Here is a 16,802-nt window from a genome sequence, read left to right as displayed (position 1 = left end):
TTAGTCTCTAGCCAGAAGCCAGGTAAGGTGGGACTTGGGATAGGAAAGGTGGGGGAACGGAGAGTGAAGGCAAGGGTCAGATGGATTTGGATATGGATAGAGACACTGAGAGACAAGATAATCTTTGAGAGACCACGTCATCGCACACAGAACAGTTGCCACAAAAATAGTATAGTAGCCTATATATTTCATTAAAGTACTGAAAGTGGCATTTTCCGATGCGCTATGCCGCGCTATCAAGTGTGGGAAAGAGTTTCATGAGTGAAGCTGAGGACGGGAATGATATACAGCAATAACTTATAAGCAATTTCTGTTGGCAAAAGTTATGAACGATGCTTTTCACCAAAACGAAAAAATACATAAATAATAACAGACTTGATGGATAAAAAAGAAATACCACCGTATTTTGTCCCTGGATATGCTTTTTCTCGTAGGGTAAAATACATGTGGTACTTGTTTGTTGTCACTGTTATTTATAGATGTTCATCCTCGAACCATTTACTGTCCCAATTGTGTATTTATTTTCCACAAAATACATTTTTCGTTTAGTAGGCAATTTCTTCTACTACGTACACTTTATCATTTCTCTCATAATGGAGTTCTTCGTCCAAACTATCTTTATATACTTCAACACCGCCCCAAAGTGCACTATTTATCAATTTTCACCAAACTCTATTTTTTCTAGACTTTTCACTGTGTTGTAGTTATTAGTACGGTATATCATACACGGTCTCATTATATTCTCGACGAAGAACGAATTCCGGATCTTGCTGACAACAAGTTCACATGTTGTAACTAAATCGTAGGAAGCTACTAATTTGCTACTAGCTAATTGCTACTGATTTTGGTTGGAATTTCATATGAATGTGTTCAAGTTGATATTTTATAAGCATCAAACTTATTTTGAGACCTATTTTGGTTGTACCTGATGAAAACTATCTAAATTCGTGTTTGGGGAAGAAGAGGTCTAAAAGGGGGCACCCACTCACCCCTCTCTGGGTCCCTCGAGTTTTAGTTCCTGGTTATGTAGCTTGGACGCCTACGCTCTGGCGAATATATTTTACAAATCGAATTTGACTTTCAGATGTCAACTTTCTCTTAAATAATGAGTATTGAGTATTCATACCTTCCGTAACTCTTACTGTTTAAATGGGTTGAATGTTATACACAATCTCAGATTCTACAAGCCAAAACATGATTATAAATTAAACCAGAACAGAAGAAACGATAGAATTTGAATGAAAATGAAATATATTAGATTAGTCGTACTCGATAACTCGAGTAACTTTGATCAGATGTTGATAAAATTTTACACTGATGTGTAGACTGGATAAACTTGAAAGAGTTCGCGAACCAGCAAGATTACGAGATTGAAACTGGGGTTTTGAGGTGTTTACCCTTATAAATATGCCCAATTTCCTTTCAACCATCGTGTACAGCTCGAAAAAAATAATAATTTTGTATGTTGAGCATAACGCAACAAAGTTAACGTTGTACAGTAAAAAATTACGGAGAAAATCCAAAAAATCCCTAATTTTGAAATTCTTGTGCTATTCTTATGGATTTGTACTATTGTAGTTTGCTTCTTATGGCTATGTTTTGATTAAATTCGGCAAATTTAGGTATTTCGCACTATACCAAGTAAACACTTTTCTCATTCCCTGTAGTAGCAAAACGAAATACTCGTTAAAATGTTATTTAAATAGGGAATAAATCGGACATGTTTAAGGAAATGTTTTAGTGCGGTGGGGATATCATCAATGACTAGGGTGTTTCCAAACTATCTGGATATATTTTTTGGACTTGTTCCTTCGGCTAAGACAAACATAAAATGCCATAAAAGTAAGGGTCTAAAATGCCTAGATTTCTATCTGTCGGTCTGTTTGTGATTTTTAAAAACTGTTTTTTATCTTGGGGATTTTTCAAGATAGAAATTTAAAAATTTTATAAATGTGTAGTTTCGAAGGTAAAAAGTGCGTAACAAATTTCGCTCCAACATCTCAAGCCATTTCAATATGGCGGCAATTAATCTTTAATGCCAAAATAATTCCATGAAAACCGAAAATATTAAGAAATTGTTTTTACAATCGAAAAGAGAGATTTTAAATCCAAATCGAATGAGCCTTTTTTAGATAAAATCGGATGACAAACAACCGAGTTATTCGTCTTTTATACATTCGGTTACGCAATTTAATAGCACCTAAAGAACAGTAAGGTAGTTCTTTTAAATTGCGTAACCGATTGTAGAAAAAAACTTATAACTCGGTTGTTCGTCATCCGATATAAAATAGTTTAAAAAAATGTCAAACAGGCCGACAGACAGAAATCTAGGCATTTTAGATTCATATGGCATTTTATGATTGTCTTAGCTCAATGAACAAGTCAACAAAATATGTCCAGGCAATTTGGAAACACGCTGTATACCATTTATGGTAAAAAGTAAATGGTATTATACTCTCTTACCGAAGGAGGCCAAATTCCAATATATCGTTCGATATGTTAGAATGAACACAGCCTTGCAACGTCGTTAAACGTTACACCATAGTTTATGGCGTCGTAACAGTAACTGCTCTAATCTCGCTCTAAACCTAGATATTGCTGTCGTATGAATTGTCGCATATTGGCCACTGAATTGTTCCGCTAGCAATGTAACTTTATCGTACATTTGTGTATTAATTATTGATACCAATTATAGTGAAGTTGACGTCTCATGTATGTGGTCCGGGAACCTACAAGATCGAAAATTTACTACGTAGGTTTACACGTTTATATAAAATTTAATCAAAATCGGAGAGTTTTTGCTCGAGTTATCGTGCTAACGGACACACACATACATACATATATATTTGCCTCTAGGGACCTCAAAACGAAAAAGTAAATCGGTCCCGGGTCCAGGTCGTACCATGAGTACTACGGTAATAGCTTATTCCCTATATAGGGAAATTCGCTAACAGGTTGTAGTTAGCTGAAGCCTGGTCCAACTTCCAGGTTCCAGTTCCAGTAATGTTTGTTCCTAGTTCCGTTACAAAACTGGGTCTATTCAGTGTTCAGAGCAGGGAACGAATGGTAAGCCACCGTGTCGGGTCGGGTCCGTTGCCGCCGTCTACAACACAACGAGAGTACACAACAGCTGTTACATTGTCGATGCTTGGATTTCAAGTAGTCTGTGTGGTGGGTCATATCATTGACTATATAACACTAGTCAATGGTCATATCTCCTGGCCGGTCTACTTGGGACTGTCACGTGCTTTCATAGGTCAGTCCCAGGTAGACGGAGGGTCAGGAGGCAGGTTCCATCGTACAGACTATAGGAACATTGGAAAATCTGTGCATACAGTAAACACCCTCTAAACGACCCTTACGTCCTAGGTCGTAAAACGAATAGGTCGGTTGAAACTCGAACAATACAATAAAGTTAACAACCGTACAAACATGTTTATGGATTGTATAATTGAAAACCCTAGCTGCAATCAATGCTTGATTGTGCAACGTTTTACAATAAAGTGTACCCAAGTAAAAGTATGCAAAAATATCGTTTACTAACATATTATTTTGTATTAAACTTCAGAATAATATTGCACAGAATAACATGGGAATTTTAATTTGAATTTTCTCCGTAACCAATCACCGTACAAAAAATACGTTGATATACAACATTGTTTTTTTTAAGCTCTTTAAAAAATCTGGAGAAAAAATTATAAATTTTGTGTCTTAAGGGTAAAAATGAGAAAACCCCATTTTACCCCATAACACCCCCCGTTAAACCTTGTGGTCCGATCATGCTGGTTCGCGAACTCATTCAAGTTTATCCCGCATTACACCTTCAAACCAAATTTAATCGAAATCTGACAAAAATTACTCAAGTTATCGTATTCACGGACATATACAGTGTTAACTGTATCAGTTTAGTAAATGCCTCCGCTCTCATGGGTGTCTAGAGTCGAGTCTATAGTCTGTATGATGGAACCTGCTCCTGACCCTTTATCTACCTGTGGTCTGGCCAGGTTTATGCCACAAGCAGACCTAGGGTCGGGAGACAGGTTCCATCATACAGACTATAGATGTTTATGCAAGACGGTGACGTCATTGTTCCGTTACATAGAGCTACAGACCGTATCGAGTAGACCAGTTACCCCAGATAGTTACATAGTTGAATAGGAAGACTTTAGCACTGCATCAAACCTCAATCCATTGATTATTTTTGTGTGATTATGTTAATTCTATCACGAAACACAGAAAACCTGCTGACTAAATTATTTCCACCTGCCCTTAAACATGGTATAGTGTTTGAATAGTACAAATTGAAAGGTCGCCGGTTCGATCCTGAGAAATGTATGTACTTTTTGTTGGCCCTAAACTGAACTTAGCTCAGGCTTTTAATAAATTACCATGACAGCTGTTCGTAGTCAGTAACAATGCATCACACTCCATTCTATAAACTTATAATCTTCCTTTACTTTTATTTGGGTTAAAATACGCACATAAGTGGCGTCTCCATCTCAATGATTGATACTGATAATTGAGCTCCTGTTGATATATTCACAAGACAATAATTTAATACAAATCAAAGCATTCCGTTTAAACTGTGTTGTTGTAAAACACTTTATAAGTTCACACCTCCAATGATCTTCACCAAGGTAAAAAATGTGTTTTAGCATTTTTGGTTGTATGAATTTCACATTTTACTAATTTATACACCCGGAGCGATGCGAAACACATTAACAACAGCTGGTTATCACGACTTTACAAGCGCCTTCTTTTACAACACTGCTAACTAAGTTACAGTAATGTGTTGTTAGCACGCGTTTGTACTTTACAGGAGCAAATTTAACACCAGAAAAACTAGGTTTGTGATGATTTGGTTAAGTAGACCTAACTTACTCAATTGGCTTAAAAACATTGTAATAGTTACTTGACTGAATAAAACATAATACCAAATTAATTTATGTGGTTAATAAGTGCAGAATGAGCTGAATGAAAATATAGCCATTACTACCAAGTTAGGCTGGGTCTTTAGCACAAAGCACCGGCAATATTGAGTTTTAACTGTTTTTAACCGACTTCCCCACTACCAACAAAAGGAGGAGGTTCTCAATTTGTCTGTGGCGATGTTTTTTTTTCTATGTATGTTCACCAATTTCTCTGTGATTCTTTTACCGATCAGTGTGGTTCCACCACCAAAATAACCAGGAGAGTTTCTATTTGGTACCTTATATATTATGTTTAAGTATAATATTTGTTTCGGTGAAAAATTCTGAAAACCTTAAATATTCAACATTTATTTTGTTTACATTTGTGCAGATTGTTTACATTTGTGAAGAGAAGGCAATAAATAATAATAACATTTCTACAGCTGTTAGTTGAAACCATTTAAATGAAGCTACAGACAATTCTTCATGAAACAGTTGCTTCATATTGATCAATAAACTATTTCTTGCCATGGAGCCTAAATGAATTACACTGAGAAAAATGCATTTTGTTTTGATACTATAAAAAAATTTATTTTAACGTTTGACCTGATTTGTGTATACAGTAATTCTGTTTTTAGTATTGAATATTCTGACTTACAAAAACATATATGTTTCAGTGAATAGCTGTATGATATTGACAAATAAAGGTGTATTGTGAAAACCAAAGCATTCGTAAAACAGGTCTAAATATAAATCAAATGCAATTGTTCCTTACACGACCTAAGAAGTGTGGCAGTGCATAATCGTCAATTGTCTTAAAAGTGTTAAATATTTTAATTACTAAACATGCATTTGCAGATGTGGAATGTTTATTGATGTTCTCTACCCAGTTACTATATCATATCAATACTATTATGCCTGCTTCGGAAAGTCCTAGAGGATGATGATTTGCAATTTCGACTAGGCTATATCTTGATCAAACAAAACCACCTACATGGCTTGCACCACTTTTAGCTGAACCAATCTTTCATATACATATTTCATTTGCAGATGTGGAATGTTTATTAATATTCTCTACCCAGTTACTATAACATATCAATACTATTATGCCTGCTTCAGAAAGTCCTAGAGGAAGATGATTTGCAATTTTGACTAGGCTATATCTTGAGCAAACAAAACCCCCTACATGACTTACACCACTTTTAGCTGAACCAATCTTTCATATAATATTTCCCAAAGGTACTATACGAAAGGTACTATGGTGTTAACGAGCAATTTTCCACTTTTGAGAGATTTTTTAGTGCTGGTAGCTGAGGAATAACTTTCATACTGTTCCAAAAGGCTTGAGACGTTACTGTATTTCTTTTTATAATGTAGAAGTACACCAATTGCAGGAAACGATGATGTCTGACATTTCAATGTATCTAGAAAAGACAATTAGTTTTTCACTAGGCTTACTGTAATGGACAACTCTTTCTTTCTTAAGGAATATCTAAAGATGTTTATTTTCATACCCATTGATCATGTAACCTGAACAGGTGAATCAAGCAGTTTTAAAATAATGATTGTTCTGTGGAACTTTTGATTGTTTCAAACAGTTTTGCTTATCAAAAATCCTCAAGTAATTAATATATAAAAAATTATACAGTCACTAAAAATCATGAAATAATTTATTTTTGTAAAAAAATACAACCGACTTCAAACGCTCTAAAAAGAATGAAATAATTTCAATAAAGTAAACTTTTGTATTAGGCAAGCTCACGTATTTCAAGTCGGCGCGGCTCAAACTGCAAATATGATTGAAATCAAATATTGTGTGTGTATTTTGAAAATCAATAAATTTTAGCTGGATAACATAAATAGATAAAAAACATACTGAACTGTTTTGTTTATATATTAAAGGAAATATTTTCTTGTATTTTATGTTTACTTCAGAATAAATGCATTATGAAAATAACACACACAAATGTTCTATATGAATAGGAAAATAATTTAGTTTGATATTATAATAGGGAAAGAAGCTAGTTTAGTATTAAAACGTTACTTTTCCAAGTTAGAAACATTTAAATGCGTTATAATCTTTTTAAAGATACTCGTTAATACCACTATAATGCCGATCTCTGATTACGGTAATAAAATAACACTTAACGCACAACTATGAAAAAGACACACAGATTAACAACTTTAGTTATAGATAGTCACCGGCAATATGAACACAATCTTTCAATTTTGTATCAAAAATCATCATAGAGTCGCGCCGACTTAAAATACGTGAGCTTGCCTAATACAAAAGTTTACTTTATTGAAATTATTTCATTCTTTTTAGAGCGTTTGAAGTCGGTTGTATTTTTTTACAAAAATAAATTATTAGTAATAGTAAAGAGACCACTAATGATCGCAACTACAATACAGCATGACATTACTATTATAATAATGATTGTTGCACAGAAAATAAAATAATATCTGATATATAGATGCAGCCGATAAAAAAATGTCCCCGCCGCAGCAAACCTGCAGAGTAAGCGAATTTTCATTTATCTGGTTGTATTTTAACTCGAAATTTTCCTTATACATGTTGGATTTTGTCTCTTTTTTATATCATTACTAGCTGTGTACCCGTTCTACGCACGGGGATCTTATAATATTCAGTTGAAACCTTCTTATATAACGAACAGCAGTTGGTTTGCATATTTTAAGATATGCTGGCCAAACTATTATACATAGCTTCATTTTATGTTGTTTTTTGTTGTTCCGGATCGGTATGACAATCAATAAAAGGTTAAATTACCTCTGTGTCTGCCGGTCGATCCTATAACGGTAGGCTTACTTTTATTTTTACTATCTGATCTCGTTTGCATGGCTCAATCACGTCCTGGTTGAAGTTCGTTCGCTACGCTCACTCACCTGTATGTTGGAGCTCGTTCGCTGCGCTCACTTTCCTTCAGGTTAGCTCGTTCGCTACGCTCACTTGCCTTCAGGTTAGCTCGTTCGCTACGCTCACTCGCCTCCAGGTTGCAAATTAGCTGTTGTCATAAATGTAAAAGAAATAATAGTGCTAGTGCTGCACCCTGTTGGTAATCCTTGTAACTTTAATGCTATTGAACATCACAGAACAGAACCAACTTGTTTAATTGAAACAGCTGTTAAGATTCAATAATTTCATTTCTCATAAGGTTAACATGGGCTTCCAGAAATTCCACGTCAAAAATCGACAAAAACTTGATTTTCAAGGGTTTACTGTTAAATATCTAACTGTCTCATATTCGATGAAATACGTCTAAAACCATCTCATATATGTATAGTATTTGGAAAATAAGTTTCAGGCGGGACAGTGCTATAGTTATTGAGGAGTAGTTGTAATAAAGTGCGTATTTTAGCGTTACCAAGAGAATGACAGATAGACAGACAGACAGACAGACAGACAGACAGACAGAAATTGAGATAAGGTTTGATTCGGTTTCTCTGACCTATGAAATGTAAAAATAACCAAAAAGTTCATTATTCTAAGCAATGTACAGACAAAACTCTAATTTTATTTATATAGATTAATTGGTTTCATTATTAATTGGTTTAACGAATACTTATTTTTGCTGCTACAAGGTAGGGGAAAAGTGTTTCTTTGATAAAACTTTAATAGTGTAGTATTTAATTAATATAACAATGCTGATCAAAATTTGTCTATAAACAAGCAAACTATATAGAGCGGAGGCTGGCGTTTTTTCTCCCCATGTATTTCTTATGGTAGTTAAATTTGGTTTTTCTTTTCCGAGTTCGTTTGGCGCTTCTACCCACCCGATTTTCATTATTGAGGTCTCAAATTGAAGGTATGCACGCACAGATTTCACATCAAGCATCAGTATATATTTATCGACAGTCTCACTCGGCTTATACGTAAATTAAATTTGCCCCCCATGTATTTCTAAAGGGAGTTAAATTTGTTTTTTTATTTTCCGATTTTTTTTAGCTCTTCTACACGTCCGATCTTCATGATTGAGGTCTTAAATTGGTAGTATGCACACATATATTTCACATCAAGCATCATCGTATATTTATCTACTTAATTACTCCACCAAAAAACATAGATTTGATATATTTTTTAATTCGTAATTCAATTTAAATTGTACGGTATTTTACCATTTATAATTGTACCCTATATATTTTGGTCTAAGAACCTTCAGTGAAATACCGGCTTGCATTTAAGATATTAGTTATTCAAATCGGACGGGTTTCAAGCAAACGCAAGGTGAACATCCAACATAAAAAATATAAGGTTTTTGTATGATTGAATATCAATAGCTCCAGCATTGTTTACGTTTTTTTATATGTTTTAGACTCAAAATAATCAGTCAATTATAGGCTTTAATTTTAATTTGAGCTATTGATCGTTTGAATCAGTTAAGTTTAAGATACTGTATTACACAATCAAAAATCCTAAATTTGATTATTTTTTGGATATGATATTTATTTTAACGCTGCAGTGCAGCATGGGTCCTTTAGTATAGATTTTTTAGTTTGATTTGAATTGATTAGTTGATTCCTGTGCGTAGGACGGGCCCACAGCTAGTTAGAATTTGAAAATGCAGGTATGGTGAAGTCATCAGATTGTTCTCACAGTGACATGCAAGCAAATGAAATGAAACGAAGGGAGCAAATTATTTTGCAAGTACTGTACTTGATGATTTGAACAATGCATTATTCTGCTTGAAGTTGAAAACCATGATCAGAATTCCTAGATGGTCTGTTTATCAGCTGGAAGACCTGTACCCGAATCGGTGGAAGACAATTTACTCAATGTAGATAATCTAGGGAAAGCTGCATGCAAACAGATTAGTTGAGATATGAGCTAAAAGAAATATTTTTCTGGAGTTTTACTGATGTCCCAGGAACGTGATATTAATCTTGAGAAGCTGATGACATACCCATTAGATCCAGGACCATGGGCATTAGCCACTACCGATGGATGCCCAACAAAAACAGAAAAGGCCAAACTGCTCCATGCTTTGGAGAACAAGGGTATATAGTAGACGAACCTTCCAGGATTGAAGAATGTATGTATGTAATTGACGGTATGGCTTACTTTTAGGTTCTTTCTAATATTCCAGAAACCTCTGGTGAATTAGCACAGTTTGCCTTCAGCCGTTTTCCGAAATTCAGCAGGATACACTTTATTACGGATACCTATTTAGATGTATCTATTAAAAACATTGAAAGGGAGAAGGGGATTTGGAGATACGTTTTTAATGAGAGGTCCAAAATCAAGATCCTACGGGATTAGAAAAAAATCCTAGCTAATGGTAAAAATAAGAAACAACGGGTTAACCTGCTAAATGAAATGGTCTCAGCACAAATATGCATAAATTCAAAAAAGCTTCAATACACGTTTCTAGGGTAATGTAAGGTTCTTAGTGATATTTTGTATTTCACCCCCCCCCCCCACCTACAAACAGGGTACCTAAGAGAAACTTAAATTTTTTTAAAGGCAACCCATATCAATCGGCACATTATTTTAAAGAGATTTAAAAAGAAAGTTATTATCGCAAATCCGATTTTTATATGAGGAAAAGGAATTTTTAGACGTTAATTTTACTGGAACCTTACATTCCAGTAAAATTTACGTCAAAAATTTCCCAATAAAATGTATTTAATTTAAATAGAATCTCTTAAAATCTCTTTCCTAGAGGTACTCGTTAAATTGAATTTTATTTAAATAGATAGATTTAATTGAAAATCAATTCAGGCCAATTTGAAATCCGCATTGCCTGCAGGTTTGCTGCAGCGGGGGGTATTTTATTAACTTTTTTATTTTCATTTGAAGCCTTTGAATACAAACTGAAGAAGTCCATAAACAAATATTTCACCAGTAATTAACGTAGGCTACCCTTATGTAATTTTAATAAAACAGTTTTTAAATTTAACAGTTTTTCTTTATTTTCCGGAATACGCTGTAATTTAAAAGAGGCAAACAACTGAATTCTTAATCTGGTAGGTGATACCAACAAAAAAAAGTATAAGTCATAAATTCCCACGGGGGGGGAGGGTTTCATATTGGTGGCTCATGGTCTAATATACAACATTTAACCTGTTCTTAAAAAAAAAACATAGGAATTTTTTTTCACATATAACAATTAAGCGCAAACTACCACTACTAATTCATATGTTTATAAACTCTACGAAATAGTTTAGAAAGAAATTGCAAAATTGTATGTTTCGGGATTCAAAAATGGGAAAACTCTTTTTTCACTCTACAAAACCCCGTTCTCATAGTCTGATCATGCTATACAAATGCGCGGTTTTTTGGAATTTTCTCCGTAACCTTAAATCCTACAACAACGCTTCAATATACAACATTATTTTAGCTCTTCACGATAGATTCAATGAAAATTCGGCATTTTTATATCTTTAAGGGTAAAGCTATACAAAAAGCCAATTTTGAAACATTTCAAACCCCATAACAACTCGTTCCTATGACCCGATCTTGCTGGATTTCGAACTCATTAAAGTGTTTCCTGCCTTATACATACATGCCAAATTTCCTCAAAATCTGACAAAAATTACTTGAACTATCATGTTTACGGACACATAGATAATATACAAATTGTAACGAATAGAGTTTTGGCCTCTGAGGACATCATGATGGAAAAAATCGGTTCAAAGTCTAGTTCTTGTTGTGCAAAATTCGGCAAACTTACAGAAAATAATAAACGTAAAAATGCATAGTTGTATAAGTTAGTTCTCTAACTAAATTCGTTTAGTATATCGTGTACTGTAACAATTCTTTACAAACTTTTTTATTTAATTATTCCGAAATTAGGTTTTCCCAATTAACAAGTTTGCTCAGTAATTGGATGATAATTAACAACCAATCGACGGAGGTTCTTGAAGCCAATTACATCTAATATAATCACCCAATGTGTTTATGGGGTGTTTACCTTAACAGGGTGTCCAAAAAATGTTCCAGGACTTTGGGTTATAATTTATCGTGATAAAGCAAAGAAAAAGGTCCATATAGGTATGAGGAAAATCAAAAATGCATATTTACCTGCAAAACTTTATACACAAACATTTTTATCTTTAAGATTTACCAACCTATCTTTATGAAACTTGGTATGTATATGATTGAAGAAATCTGTGTTGGAAAGAATTAAGTTGGTCCAGTATAAATTTTTATCATTTTAACAATTTTAACATTTTACTAGTTAAATGGCTTCTAAATGGTCAATTTAATACAAACATTTCTAGGACCCTTTTATTTTATTTTGTATACCAACGGATATCTCCAATTTTATAGACTAGACATAACAATATTTCTCTTAAGTGACTGTAGAATTTAAATACATTTTTGTAAACATTTCAACCCAGCAATAAATATGTACATATGTAACAATAATCATATCCCCCTCTCATATCCCTTTTAATCATAACTCAAAGTCCTGAAACGTTTTCTGAACACTCTGTGTATGAAAAATCCCATCGGACTGTGGAAACGAGGTACTTTAGGACAAAGATTCGTTTTTGTCATAATTTTTGTCAATAATGATTTAGTGGTCAAATAATTACCAACCCAAACCATGCCTATGCAGTTTTATAACAAAATCAGAACATGATAATCCTTTTAGTACAAATGTCTGATCAGTCAGTGGAAGAAGGCTACAATCCTTCTTATGCGCATCCCTCATATATATCTATGTATACCTCATATATATAAGCGCTCTACTTCTTCATATACTTTGTGCATTGTGAAATAAAAATTCGAACCTCTATTGGTAAAAAGTACTTAATATGTTACCCGGCATCGTATACAATCAATTTAGCAATGAAAATTTTAGGTAAGTCAGATTTTTACGAGGGGAAATGTTTCGTGAACAAATCTTTCTCTATATTAAGCCTAATAAACACAGAAACCCCCCCATCTTTATATTAGGCCTTGTTCATTATCTCGTCGATAGTTCAAATGAACGTGGGTTTACTCTTTTGTGCCAAATTACATCAAATTCGGAAGGTTTTTAGCTCGAGTATAACATTTTCATCTTAAAAAATTAAATATATGAATTTGAACGGGAAGTATTTTTGCCTCTGGAGATATCAAAACGAAAAAGTGAATCGGTCCCGGGTCTAGGTCTTAACTCCTTAAGGGAAAACTCTACCCAAACTAGGAATTTTAAACAAAATGTATAATTTCAGTTATTTACCAAAAAAGTTCTACAGCTCTTCCTCAACATTGTGATGTATGACACATAATAAAAATATTTTGTATACGATGTTGTTTTACAAAATAAGTTAGTACTACACGTGTAATACCCAATGGTACTAGACTGGTTTTCTACAACCTATTTCGAGAACCAGCCGTGACAGACAGTTTGCCAAAAGTTGACTTTTTCAGTGGCTTGTAAACTAATAAATAGCTGAAGGTGGACTGTGTTCTTTATTAGTTCATAAAGAATTTTTTATTTTTCCAAACCCAGGTTTCAAACCCATGTTACAGTTTAAAATCATGACTCTACCTGTTTTACAACTTAAGTAACTACCGTTCATGTGAATTCAAATTTTCAACAATTCCCCTTATCCCCCCCACAGAGTTGTTTTTATGTATATACTCTTAAAAAAAATTCTAAATATGTGATGTTTGTTGTTTTGGTTTGTGAAACTAGTTCCCTCAAACTAGAAACTTAAAAATAACAAAAGGTGAACAAAGTCCGCTTCTGAAGTGTAAGGGTAAGAGTTGGGCCCAACTCTCCTGGGGTCGGCCTAACTATGTTAGGCTCCAACCTCACCAGGTCGCCCGTCACTACTGAGCTATGCTTCAGTAGACAGGGCTTTGTTTAATGTTCAACGAACACGTCCACGCATATCTGCTGTTTCAGCTGTTCGCGATGACACTTAGAAGCATCGGTCCACCCATTAGACGAACAACTGCAGCACGTATATATGCTCTGACAATCTTACTTGTTTCTAGCGAGACCCAACTAATTCTAGTGGATATTACATTTTATAGAAATGATCAATTGTGCTCATCTTTGGTATTTGCACTTATTATATAAATATACACGCTCCTAAACAATTCATTTTGATTTGAACGCGATTTTCATACTGGTTTATACGTAGACACACTGTTTTAGGAATCTACGTTACCGACGGGCTGGTTCCATTGGGTTCCGGTAGGTAGCAGCGTAGCACGGCATGTGCGAGGACACGAGAACGCAGTACGTTGTTTTAAGTCAGTACGCCTTGATAAACTTTTCATATCCTTATTATTGTTGTATTCATTGTTGTAAACCAATGAGCAACTTTTGCTTGTTGTGTGATTGTATGCTTGCTTGCCTGCACAAAGATCTCGAAAATGGCTTTGAAGATTTCCATCAAATGTAAATAATTTATTACTGGACTAAAAACGTGTCTAATGCAGTTAAAACCGCCAACAAACATCTAACTAAGTAAGAAAAATGAAATTGAAAGTCAATATTTTTTAACATTGGTGTTAACCTTATGGGTTGCCACGTTACCATGTTGGTTACAAAAAAACAAGGAAATAGTAAACAAAAGGCTTGTAACATGAGTTTATAACAAACCATTCACAGTATACTAGCAAATTGCAAGATAAAGTACACAAGGAAAAACATCAATTTTTACTATTGAGCAATGAATACACTGAATATTACTCGATATAGGGGAAAATAGTTCCGTTCAAATACTGATTATTATACTTGGCTCTCTCCTACCAAAACTTATCCCTGAAGTACTGAGGCAATTGTTAGCAAACTTAGGTTTAGCAGTGAAATAAATATTTAACAATATTATATTTGTTTTATGAAGAATAATTTATTAGAATCCAAACAAAGATTTTCAGTCAGCTGTTTTAATTCAAACAAACTGTCAAAACAATGATTATGAAAGTATAAGGCTATTACAAACGAGTAATTTTTACCATTGGCTGTAACATAAATTAATGTGTTGTGGATTGCCAGGTTACACTTTCCATAATAATAAATTGAAATTCCACTGAAATTTAAATAATACATCCAAAATTAGTTGTAAATAAAAATGAGTTTCGTTTTAATTGCTTTTACAATGGATATAAACTATACCGAAAAATGGCTCGTTCCCCAGGTACGTGTAAAATAAATACTGTACTAGGACTGGAGCATTTAAACCTTAGTTTTATGAACACGTTTCCTAACTTTTTATCACTTCGAAAGTTTATATTTCTGAGGTTTATTATCGAACATAAATAATTCATTGAAAAATTAATTTTTTGTACCTGCGCAGGTAAAACGTACGAGAAATCTTGCGTGAAAAAACTGACTATACAATTCCCAGCCGCACAACACACTTTTTCGCTAGAAAAAATACAAAAAATAAAAAAAACTATATGTTTAGCAGTTTTAAGTAAAACCTTCATACATTTTTTGCTTTACGCATAATCCCAAAATTACACTCGACGAAAAAGCATAAACTTTTATCCAGATTGACACTAATTGATGGTATCAATCAAATAACAGCTGATCGATTGCTCAATTAAATGTCAAACAGTTTAGTTGACTAACGTTTAATGTTTTTAACAAGTTTTGTGTATGATTTAAGTAAACTTGTGCACTCATGGGGGTCTATTTAATATTGCCCAAGTGCCATAAGGTCTGAGACTACCAATTATCCCGTACCATTACCGGGTAGTTTTCTAAAAAAATAAATATTGTTTTGGTCATTATTAGATTAAGGTTTTACAACAAACTAGTTCAGATGCTATTTTTATTCTAGTTGCAGCAGGTCTAAATATTCATTAATTAATTACCTTTAAAATAGGAAAGAAATTAGACTATTTCAGGGAAATCCTTAATTGAAAATAGAAATTTGCAGGCTTGCTGCGGCGGGGGTATTTTGTACACTTATCGTACTATTATTATGATTACAATTTGCACAATAACCACTTTGCGTTCAATTTAATTAGTTTGCATGTATGCAGCACATAGCTGCTAGCACTATAGCTACTGAATGTAATAGCATGGCTTTAACGGTATGCAATTAGATTATTATTGCAGTTCAGACGTTTCTATAACTTATCTCTTACGATAAATTAGATTAATATTACACTTTTAATATTATATGTCACCATAGAAGCAATTGCTGCTATTAAGTATACAAATTAAAATTTAATACACACTTTTTTACAGATTTAGTCGCGGCCCCCTTTCCCTAACACTATATATCAACACATAACAACACTGCATTACACTTCTAACCTAAAAACAGAACACTAAAATCAATAAACATACAAATACGCAATGTTTACATCAGCTGGTATATTTAAAACAGCTTATAGGAACACTAGCAGCACTTCCATTAGAAAATTACTGGATCTTTGACGGCCTGTGGGGCAGAGCAGGGGTGATTTTTGAAACTTCTACAATTTTTCCACTGTCCTTGGACCTTAAGCTTTAAAATATTAACAGCCACGCTACCTTTTTTCTAGCTCGAGATTTTGCCTGGGGACCGATTTGCTTACGGAATTATATATATATATATGGGCCTCTTTTCATACTATTTTAAAATTGACAGTACAATACCGTATTTATATGATAAGAAACTGAAATGAAACCATAATTATTCACAGTATTTATATTTTACATATTTAATGTTAGACAATTAAACTATAACTGTCCTCTTTAACGTTTTTATTGTTATTTTTAATAATTCCGCTATATTCAAATGTTTTAAACTATGCTTACAATAATATTATTTTACATGAAAAAAGATAATTCGCAGAACATTGATAAAACCAGCAAAGTTGATAAAAACTTCAATTCTCGTCCATTTCGTGGTTTCATTAGTATTTTATTACAATGTATGGTTTCAATTAGTAGCGGACCACATTTATGACCAATATTTGTTTCCTATAAT

Source organism: Macrosteles quadrilineatus, unplaced genomic scaffold (assembly GCF_028750875.1).
Source record: "Macrosteles quadrilineatus isolate MER2022 unplaced genomic scaffold, UCM_ALF_1.0 Scaffold_5__1_contigs__length_97177068, whole genome shotgun sequence".
Taxonomy (NCBI): Eukaryota; Metazoa; Arthropoda; class Insecta; order Hemiptera; family Cicadellidae; genus Macrosteles; species Macrosteles quadrilineatus.
Note: the sequence above shows the minus strand (reverse complement) of the source record.